This window comes from Protopterus annectens, chromosome 4.part0 (genome assembly GCF_019279795.1).
Source record: "Protopterus annectens isolate FY-2018-M chromosome 4.part0, PAN1.0, whole genome shotgun sequence".
NCBI lineage: Eukaryota > Metazoa > Chordata > Ceratodontiformes > Protopteridae > Protopterus > Protopterus annectens.
In genome coordinates, this window is record NC_056733.1 from 1667602928 (window position 1) to 1667615011 (window position 12084).

At 36.6% G+C, this 12084-nt stretch overlaps 1 non-coding gene across 1 annotated transcript; it reads left to right on the plus strand.

Moving 5' to 3' along the window:
* Nucleotides 1-285: 285 nt before the first annotated feature.
* LOC122800571 lies at nt 286-484 on the plus strand. The gene has a single exon (XR_006364589.1). It is a non-coding gene; the product is annotated as a U2 spliceosomal RNA (small nuclear RNA).
* The last annotated feature ends 11600 nt before the right edge of the window (nt 485-12084 follow it).

The window sequence follows — 12084 nt, forward strand, 5'->3', positions numbered from 1 at the left end:
ATGAGGGCAATGACAGAATGTTCCTCAGTGCTTAGCTGCTATAGTTTATAAGAGTGAATAAAGACAGGCAGAGAGATGAGCAAATCTGGGATATTTGAAATAAAAAGCCAAACCAGAGCCAAGCCAAGAGTTTGGTTGGACTCTTGGAGCACATTAAGAACAAAGCCATGCTCAAAAACTGGAGACACAGAACTGCATGTGCACATACATATACACACACACATTCACACACATTCTTTTCCACTGAGAAAGCAGCACAATGGTTAATTGCTTCCTCTACAAAGGTTATCTTCGTTGTCTTTTGGTTAAGATCAAATGCAGTATCTGTTCTTATCAGTTTATTATCTGATGCATACATTATCTGAGAAATATATACTAAACTGAATTTTTAGAACAGAGAGAAAAACTATGGGCTTATGCTTGTTTAAGTGTGTTTTAGCTGCTTTTCTGTATACATAGGCTTCTCTGTATATGTAGACTAGCTACTTATTCTACTGTGTTACTGCCTCTTAAATCGTTTTTCAGTTGTGCACTTGCCTTGCTTCATTTAAAAAGTTTTAAATTGCTGGAGACAAAGATGGCCGCCATTCTGTAGACACTGTACATCTACAGCTCTCCAGATACGCGGAATAAAAATCAATCCTAAGATTATACTACAAGATTTTTTGCATTAATCGTTGGATATAACTATTCTACTACAATCAAACATAGCCTGAGAGGTAAAAGAACAGAAGGAAACTAATTAAATTCACAGGATTAGAGCTGATTGTTTGCCTGACTCTGAAAAGAGTATTAAACAAAGGATCTGTCTGACTTCTGTTTCACGATGTCAAAAGAGGAAAAAAGCATGGAAACAACAACAACTAAAACCAAATTATCAGCACTGCAGTCACCAGAAAAAGATTCAACAATCAAAAGACAGAAAACTGTAAAACAACAGGAACTTTTAAAAGCTGGAATGACAAATAAACCGGATCAACTGGCTAACATGGAAGACATCAAAACTGCTTTGTTGCCCATACAAGAAGCTTTAAAAGAACTTTCAAACCAGGTACTTTCTTTTGGTGCCACATGCAGTCAAATTCTTGAAAGGATAGAGAAATCAGAAGCTAGGATATCCGAAAATGAGGACAGAATAACATTGCTTACAAAAAAAACAGATATTCATGACCTGGACATTCAATCTATGCAAAACAAGATTCTGGACTTGGAGGCAAGATCCAGAAGGAACAACATAATTATCAGAGGAATTCCTGAAACTATTCAATATAATGATTTAATGGCTACCATTATACAAATACTGGAAATATTGTTCAAGGACGCTGATATGGCTAAGCAAATTGTTATAGAAAGAGCCCATAGAGCTCTTAGGGAAACACAAGCCTCAAATATTCCTAGACCGGTTTATGTCAAAATTCTTAATTACCAGGATGTAAATAAGATAATTCTAACTGTTAAAAAGAATGGAGGTTATTTTATGTGGCAAAATAATAGAGTTTCTATGGGACAGGATTTACCATTGCAAATAAGACAAGCCAGACAAGCATTAGCTCCATACTGCAAGTTCCTTATTGAAAAGAATATTAAATTCCAGATGAAATATCCTAACACATTAATTTTTACAGTTGATGGATCCAAATATTCCATTTCTACAAAAAAAGAAGCAAAACTTACCTTTTTGAAGATTTTCAAATCCCTCCCAACTTCGGAAGCTTAACTGGAACATTCAGTCTGTTTACAACAATGTGGATACTGGGATTCCATGCCTACTATACCTCGAGGCTCCAAAATCCTTTGTTTGTTCTTTCTTCTTCACCAGGCCCTTTGGTTAATAATTAACTAGTTTTTTTTTGCAGGTCCAGCTGGTTTACGAAGATTCCACAAATTTTTACAGCTTCTATGAACTGTGTTCCTTTGTGAGGCAACAGGAAGTCCTTTAGATGCTGCTGAGGGTTCGCTTTCATTGTGGCACATCCGGAAGTCCGTCCGCGTAATGGTTCCCCCTTTGCGAATTTGAAGACAGGATTTCATGACCAGGAAGTAGATAGAGCGCTGTGGAAGAAGGGGAACCTACTGGGAATGTAAAACGAGGCTTCGTGGACTTTTAATGTATGTTTTAACTTTATTTCTCTAAAAGGGAATGTGAATTCATTCAGGTAAGATTTAAACTGTATATTAATGTAGTGATTAAAATGTGTCATTTAAGTAATATGGTAGAAGTAACATAAAGTTACTATAGTTATTCTATTTTCTTAGGTAGTTTGCCTGAATGTGGATGTACCAGTAATATTGTATTGTACTGCAATATTTATTCTCCTGCTTTTAGATTGTGTTTTAATACTGTACATGTTTAGATACAAAGGGGTTTTAATGCTGGGATAGTTAGTAAATTAAAAACACATAATATATCCTGGTATTCCTAGGGAAATTGAAGGTTATTTTTCTGATGTGGTTCTGAATGTTTTGGGAACTGTGCTATTTAGATATTGTTTATATATTTAGATATAGTATCTGCTAAGCATAGTTAATGCTACTTGTATTCACCAATGCTGCTGTCATCACAATGTTAAATAAATTAGATTAGATAAACATTGTCAAATTTAATGCTTTAAATATAAATTAAACATATAGTGTATTATTTTGAAGTCAATAACATTACTGTTTAATAGGAGTACTGTCATATATCTGTTTAGGTTAGATTTAAATAAGATAATTAGATATTCTAGGGTAATATAACCAAATTATAGAACTAATAATATATGTTAACTATTAGAGAGGTAGAATAGTAATTTTGCATGTAAGGAATATCATTTGTGTTAACTAAATAATGTGTTCAAGAGCTGTAGATAGATACCAGTGTTTAGTAGGGAATGTTTTGGTTAGGTTTTGTAGAGTTAGATGTAGTTATTATAGGTTTTTTGCATGTTTTTAGTGTGCTATTTTGTAAGATAAAGAACAGTTATTTAGTAATGATGTGTACCAATAGAAGTTTATACAGTGTAAAAAACCTATGTTTGTCCTGGTCCAGGGGAATAGTGGATAGGCACTGGTTAGGGATAGGACGTCAAGATTGCTTCCAGATATTATATACTATGCTAATACATCTGAATCTAGTATCGTCTTTCAATTTTAAAATATACTTTAAAGTTTTAAAAATCTTAGTATGTGGATAATAGACTCATGGAATGTTAAGGGCTTCCAGAATTTGAAAAAAAGGAAATTATTTTTTCATTTACTCCTCCAGTCAAAAGCATGTTTTCTTTTGTTACAAGAAACCCATTTGACTAACGATCAATGGACTGCCCTTAAAAATAAGAAATGGATCAGAGAGGTGATAGCTTTGGAAGGGCCAACTAATAGTGCAGGGGTGGCGATTATTATTAAAAGTCATTACCAAGAGAAAATCCTAGATTTTAAAATGGACAAAGAGGGAAGATGGTGTTATGTGATTCTTGTTTCCAAACTTTATGATAAACCGGTGATACTTCTTAACATATATGCCCCATGTACCAATCAACAATTTTTCATAACATCACTTTATTTTATTCTGAATCAATATAATAATTACTATATAATAATAGGAGGTGACTGGAATACATACCAAGACCCTAAATTAGATAAATCAAGCTCCCATAGGTCCTTTAATAACCAAGCAGTGATAGCACTACAGGAATTTAAAACAGATTTTAAATTATATGATCCATTTAAATGCAATAAGAATCAAATGAATGCAAATAACTTTAGATTTTATTCAAGTTGTCATAAAATGTGGTCCAGGATCGACTTTTTTTCTAATTTCAGATGCACTAATGTTTTTTGATTCTTATATATATATATATATATATATATATATATATACAAGCTCGACATTTGTCGGACCATTCTATGATCACATTAACTTTCAATAAGGACACTAGTCATAAGATACGCTTTAGAGGTTATAATTGGACATTAAATCCATATCTATTGCATAAAGAAGATGTAATAAAAGAAGCTCAGGAGTTCTTTATCCAATTACTAGCTAATCTTTCGGAACACCGTCATCCTCCTGACATAGAATGGGCAACTACCAAAACACAAATTAGAGGAATGTTTCTCCAAAGGCTACTTTTTATAAGAAATTACAAGTGAGAGACATACAAGAATTGGAAACTAAAATTAAATTACTGGATCAGGATCTAATTGGGAATTATAGTAAACAAACTGAAACAGAGTTATTAAAATGTCAGAAGGACCTTTTTTTACTACAAAACAGTAAATTATCATTTTATGAGCAGAAAATGCTGGTAAAATACGCCAGTCACCTACAGACCCCTTCAAAAGCACTAGCACGTATTATTAATCAATCGAAAATACCTTCTCAAATCTCTGAAATACACTTTAATAATAAAACATATACCAATACTGAAGATATCATGAAGGCATTTGAACTAATATTTTCACAAGTATATGGTGAGCAACAGGAAGTAAATATAAATAAGAGTAATAATGATTTTCTGCAGAAAATTATCTTTCCGAAGATTGCTGATGAGCTTCATATGAACTTAGTTAAACCAATTTCTTCAGAGGAGATAACTGATGCAATTAAGAAGTTGAAGCCATATAAAGCTCCAGGACCGGATGGTTTGACCACAGAATTCTATAAAACTTTTAGTGGTATATTGGGGAAAATACTTCCACAGGTATTCAACTATATAACTAATAATAAAATTACTGACCCGCACTTTAATGCTTCGAAAACTATTCTTATACGAAGAGAATACTGATTTACATAACCGGATAATTATAGACCTATTTCACTTTTGAATATAGATATGAAAATTATGACATCGATTTTGGCTAATAGATTGAAGAAGGTAATTAACCTGATAATATCAGATGAACAAACCGGTTTTATAAATGGCAGACAAACTACAGATAATACGTTATCACTTCATACACTGATTTCTTATGCCACTCACAGGAACTTTAATGCATATGCACTCATAATTGACGCACAAAAAGCTTTTGATAGAGTGAACTTAGAATGTTTGTTTGATATTTTAGCATGTTTTAATATACCGCAAGAATTCATTTTAACTTTAAAAAAAACTATATAATAATCCTTATACAAATCTAGTTATTAATAGGAATCTCTCAAAAAGAATTAAAATTAAGAATGGTACCCGTCAAGGATGTCTGTTATCTCCTATATTATTCAATTTATATTTAGAAACCTTATTTCTACATATCAAACAAAATATTTATCACAATGCTCCAATAATTTATGGTATGAAGATTTCCATGGCTGCTTTTGCGGACGATTTGAATATTTACTGCACAACACCGGTTTCAGATATTAAGAAAATATTAAAAGCTGTGGAAGACTTTGCAAAAATATCTAATTACAAAATAAATTTAAAAAAAACCAAGGTATTCCCATTAAAGACACCTACACCCTTCTCGCTTTTATCATTGGTAGGGCAGGTAAAATCCGAAGAAAAAATAAAATATTTAGGGGTTGTTTTTTCAACAGATAATAGAGACTTTTACGTAAATAATGTTAAGTTAATTTGGGAACAGATAGTCTCTGATTTAAAAAGATGGGATAATCTGAAATTACCAATAATGGCAAAGACCTCAATTATTAAAATGAACATACTTCCCAGAATATTATATATCTTTAGAGCTACTCAAGTTCAAATTTCCAAGAAATTCTTCAAACAACTTTATACAGAATTAGCTAGATTTGTATGGGAACCTAGAAAAGTTAGGATATCTTATGACAAACTGATGACTCCGAAAAATAGGGGTGGGTTGGAACTACCAAATTTTGAAACATATTATTTAATAATAAATGCTAATAGAATTCTAAGAGTAGTTAACTTTGATAGGATCAATTCAAAATGGGCTACTAAGTGGTTGATTCTAAATCATAAACATGTTGCTGGTCTGGGTATTAATTGTAAGGCATTACCTTTTTTAAACAAAGATACCCTTAAAATGTACGCTTTGATGGAACATATCAAAATATATATAATATCAGTACAGAGTCTGTTTAACTCACTAAATCTTTTACAATATATGATGATTTTTCAACCATTTCATAAAAACCCGAATTTGAAAATTGGTAATCAGTTGATAGACCTTAAGAAATTCCCACTTATAAGTAATTTAACCATACTCGATTTATATCCCTTTCTAGGTATCTCAATACATAACATACTAAGAGAGATGGATCTCCCTAACTCGTATTTAATTATAATAAGACAGTTAAAGGACTTATCAATAAGCTATTTTAGTAATAGGAATTTCAAAATTAAAGAAGAAGATTTAAACATTTGCCTAAACTTATGGCAAACCTTAATACAGGAATGTAAATATATAACAGCGTCATATAGTTTGATGAAAGAGGTGAAATACAATAACCAAATACTTTTATCGAAATACTGGAAGGAGAAATTGTTAACGATTGAAGATAGTAAAATAGTGAGAGCAATTAACTTAACCTTAAAATCAGTGTCCCTTCAGAAGTTATTATTTACTCAGTTGATGATATTTAATAATGTGTATTATACGCTTCTCACTTTACATAAATTTAACTCAAAAAACTCACCCAAATGTCCATATTGTATAGATCAAACGGCTGATCTTTTACACATGTTCTGGAGTTGTAAATGTATTTTTAAACTCTGGAATTCTTTGAAATTCCAACTACAAAAAATGGGATATCAACAGTCTACACTCTCTTGGGAGTTTATGATTCTGCATATTTTGCCAACTAATTTGGATAGATCCCAAAGGATCATACTCATAAATATTTTTTTGTTAATGAAGCTGTATATTGCTACAAATTGGTTGAATCCATCCCAGACTTCATGGGAAAATTTCAAGAGTGTAGCGATAAAACATATCCTAGCACATAAATTATTAATTAGTGATCATAAGAAAAGTGTAAATAATACAAAAATATGGGAGCAAATCTTTAACATTGTCTTAGCTTAAGGTTCCATTCCACTTTTCTCCGGGAAGTACAGACTAACTATGGAGTTGTCTATAGATAAGCCTTATATTGATACTAGATTTTTACTCTTTTTTTTTTTTCTGTAATATCTATTTAGAAGTGTATAGTTATGTATAATGACTCTATGTAACTGTTGGAAGCATTCATGTATATATTGTAAATAGGTTGTAGTATTGTATTAACATTTAGAAAAAAAAAAGGAAAAATAAAGAATTATTACTGAAAAAAAAAAAGTTTTAAATTGCTAATTTTGTAGAGTTTTAATTGCATTTACTGTTTAGGACTACACACTCAAGTGTGTTAGCCTTTTCTGTATTTATTTACTGTATTATTGCATTGTTTAGCCTGTTTTAGCCAAAAAAAATACTATCCTGTTTCCTCGTTTCCCACATTTCATAGCCAGTATAGTCCAGATCCCAGCCTTTGCTTGTCTCAGGACTTTATTTTCTGTGTTCAGAGCTATCCAGACCTTGCCGTGGTAGAGGGAAGTCCTACTGCTTACCACTGGGAATGGTGAGCATTGTACTGCCTATCTAACACTAGAGGAGTGGTTTCCAGCTCTGAAATTGTAATTTTATTAGCCTTTTTGGGCTGATTTCTATCCCCTTCAACTTTCTGGCTTAAAAACGTGTGTGTTTGCACATTTTTCGCATTGTGCAGCACTGCTGGGCTACAGTTAAACTATTCCAGGTGCCAGAAAGTCTGCTCATCAAATTTTCCCTTAGAACTAGCTGATTTCTCAGTAGTAGCACTAAAATCTGAATCCCTGTGACTAGCACTTGCTCTAGAACCTGCTGGAAAGCACTAGGAAGCCTGAAACTGATACAAGCACTCAACTCTCTTTGTCAATAAGGAGAAATTAATCATAGGCACTAAACAGCCTATAATTGCAAAGTACCTTGCAAAGGTAAGGGAAAACAGCTCTTGTACTTTACAAAAAAAGCATCTAAATAGACATGTCCAAGGGTCAGCTTCCGGTGATTTTTCCTGTCCACCTGGTGAATCTGGGCATACTGGGGCAATGTGGCAACTGCCTCATGTACACAGACATCCCTCTCATCCTACCACCCAACACTACAACCTGCGAGAGATACACTTACATAGCCAAACTGGAAGCAAAGCTCTCTCCGGCCAAGAATGTGAAAACAGTCAAGAGGAGAAGGTTAACACCTGCACTACACCTCAAACAACTCATAGCCCTTCAAAACCCACACCATCAACACCCACACATAGCAACACTAAACACACATATGCAGAGGCCCATAACATTAACCTGCCCTAGCAACAAGGACCTCTGAAACTGAAATGCAAACACCAGTCAAAACCAAAGTGACACATAGCTCACAACACCAGTGTGCCACCCAACAACAGCCCCTAAGGCAAGACAATGTACCCAACACTTTCGTCATAGGTGACTCTATAGTCAGGCACACTGATGTCAGGCTGAACAAGGAGAAAATTACAGTCAGCTGCCTGTTGGGTGCCAGGATCTGCCACATAAAGCATGCACTCAAGTCACTCCACAACAAGTACAAATATGACTCAGTCATTGTCCATGTTGAAGTGAATGACTTGAGGTGTACCTCCCTGGACTACATGAAAAGAGACATGGAAGAGCTCTCAGATCATGTGGCCCAGGCAGGTATGACCCTAGTCCTGAGTAGCATCCTGCCTTCGCCCAGAATGATACCACAGTATAAGGACAAAATGATTGACTTCAACAATTGGCTAAGCTTCTGGTATCATACAAAGGGGATCCAGTATCTGTCTGCCTGAGAAGACATGATCAACAAACCATGATGCTTTGCCAGAGATGGTCTGCACCTGTCACTTCTGGGATTCAGGTTACTGGCTAAAGCTCTTGCCACCCCTATAGTGCCTTTTTTAGGCAAGCTTCAAAGGACAAAACCACCACCGTAACAGATACAAGCATGCAAAAATCTGAAGGTAATGCTACTCAATGCTGTAAGTCTAAACCTCAAAATGCACTCTCTCGAGGCACTCCTAAAAATGGAAAACCTCGATATCTGTGCAGTAATAGACCTCGTTCAAGGCTCCAGAGAGCACCCCTGCAATACCAGACTACAACTCTTACCACACGTTTCGGCCACAAAACCAAGATCGAAACACTAAAGGTAGAGGAATGTCCATATTCACCAAGGATATTCGCACCTCCAGGCTAGTTGCCCAACACAATGCATCTGAAATTCTCCAGGTGCAACTAACACTAGGTAAGACTGCAATCCAAATTGTAGCTTGCTACAGATCCCCCACCATGCCCCAAGATTCTCACTATACCTTTCTAAACATACTGGAAAATATTAAGATACAACCAAACACCCTAATACTGGGTGATTTCAACTATCCTGCCATTAACCGGGAAAACTACTCTGGTACCAACACCTTTTCCCAACGGTTCTTGAAATTCATAAATTCCAATGCCCTGGATCAGCTAATCCATTGTCCCTCCAGGGGGTCCAATATCCTAGACCTGGTTATTACCAACATGGGAGATAGATGCTTCACACCAGTGGTCACCCCCTCATTGGTCAAGTCTGACCATAAGCAAATCACTCTTGACATCCACATCCCACCCCCATCCCCCAGTAAGGAAACCTCCGTAAAAAACTTTTCCAAAGCCAACTTCATGCTACTGAAGTCAGAAGTGACAAACATCATGACACCCATGCAGACGGAATCTGAAAGTTTGACTGCTGAATCCTACACTAAGGCACTGTACAAGCACACCCACTCGTGCATGAATCGTGACATCCCAAATAGTACCAAGATGCACTCCTCCAAAAAAAGGAAGCCAATCTGGTGATCCCCTGCTATAAACAAACTATACAACAGAAGGAAGAAACTGTTGTAGAAGAGAGAAAAATCCCAGGCTGCAAAAAACTCCCTCACCAGCCTCAGTAAGAAGCTGAGATCCCTCATAAAATCCTCAAAAGCTATTACGAAAATAAAATTGCCAAAGATTCCAAAGACAACCACAAGGCATTCTATACTTATGTCAAGAATCTAAATGGCAATGCTCAGATCTACTCTGAGCTACAACAGAATGGAATTAAATATACTGATCCCAAGGATATTGCCAATACCCTGGCAGATCAATTTAGTGCCAACTTCACCCCCCTTTCACCCCCTAAAAGGCCCATCTCAATACAAAAAGATTGCCAAAGTCCGGTAATCACAGCCACACAGGTAGAAACCGCACTCTCCAAAGCTAAGAACACAGTATCCATGGGACCAGATGATATCCTGGGCTGTGTACTACATGAACTACAAAATGAACTGGCACCTCAACTAAGTGTCATGTTTAATCATAGCCTCACCTCAGACTTCATGCCCACTGAGTGGCGCACAGCTACAGTTATCCCATTCCACAAGGGGGGATCCACCTTGGATCCCAGGAACTACCGTCCCATCAGTCTGATGAGCCTGATCTGCAAGGGCATGGAACACATTATCATGGAACTTATAAACAAAGACACTGGCAACCTTCAAACACTGGTTTGGGTTTGTGAAGGGCCGATCTTGTCTCCTGAACCTGATTGACTTCTTCGAATCAGTTTCCAGAGCTGTGGACAATGGTAAGGCAGTCCACACAGCCTCTCTGGACCTCGCCAAGGCCTTCAACACCATCCCCCACTCTGGAATCATAGATAAACTTACTAAGCTGGGCATAAATCCTGATGTCACTCGATGGGTTGCCAACTGGCTTACTGACAGAACCCAGACTGTAAATGTAGCCAGCTCCAAATCCAGCTCCAGACAAGTGACAAGTGGAATACCTCAGGGTTCAGTCCTGGGACCACTCTTGTTTGACATCTACTTCTCTGAAGTACAGGACAACAGTAAGGGACTCTGGCTAACAAAGTTCGCAGATGACTGCAAACTGGGAGCCATTATTGAGTCCCCAAATGATGTGGATATTCTACAAAAGGGCTTTACAGAAACAGATGCCTGGTGCCAGAGCCAGGGACTCAAGCTTAATGCCAAAAAATACATAGTTATCACCTTTGGAAAAAAAACATGTACCCATGAATTACCACATAGGTGGCAGTACACTAAACATCGAAAGTGTGATGAGGGACTTAGGGACACAGGTGGACAGTGGTCTCACCTTCGATAACCATATCACCACAACAGTCATGAAATCCTTCTATTTGGCACACCTCATCACTAAGGGCTTTTCATCCAGAAAAAAGGAAGTCATTGTCCCACTGTACTCATCCCTCATTAGACCCATTATAGAGTATAACGGCCCCATTTGGTATGTACCTCACAAGACATCTGTAACAGCTGGAAAGGCTGCAGAAATACCACACTAAAAGAATCACAGGCCTAAAGCAGATGCCATATGCTGACCGTCTAAAAAACTCCAGCTATACTTTGTGGCATATCGCCTACTCAGAGGTGATCTCTGCTTAACATAGAAGGCCACGTCAGACCCTGCGATGTTGAACATGCTCCACTTAAAGAAATCCCAATCCCTCAGAGCCACACACTCCAGGGATCTAAACCTTGTCATCACAATGAACAAAACATGCTGGAGGGATAGGTTCCTGACCCAGAGACTCCCCATACTCTGGAATAGACTGCTCATACATGTCAAGCAGAGCACCTCCTTAGCCCTCTTAAAAAGAACCTTGATGATTGGATGTGAGATAGGAAATTCACCCTGTGAGATCATGTCAGTCACCCTGCTAGACAGGGGTCCAGGGAAGTAAATATTGTGGGAAGAAATATCCAGGGAATTGTTATGGCTAGGCTTGTATAGGCCCTAGGGCCGATAGCCTAGTACCAACCTATGAACCTATGAACCTATGAACCATCCACTTCTTAGAATGAGCAGGTATTGCAGTTCTTCTTGCAATGGTTCACCTTCCCCCAATTTTACTAAAAGTAGACTTAGTTGTCAGGGATTTGGGAAACATGTTTACAGTAACCTGGCCTTTGACTATCATGTGGCTATGTAGTAAGGAAATTGTTCCATACTGTGCAATGTATAAGCAAGGCTATGGAATCTAGGTCCAATGTTCTACCTTACTTGGCCCTTTTTAGACCAGTTATTG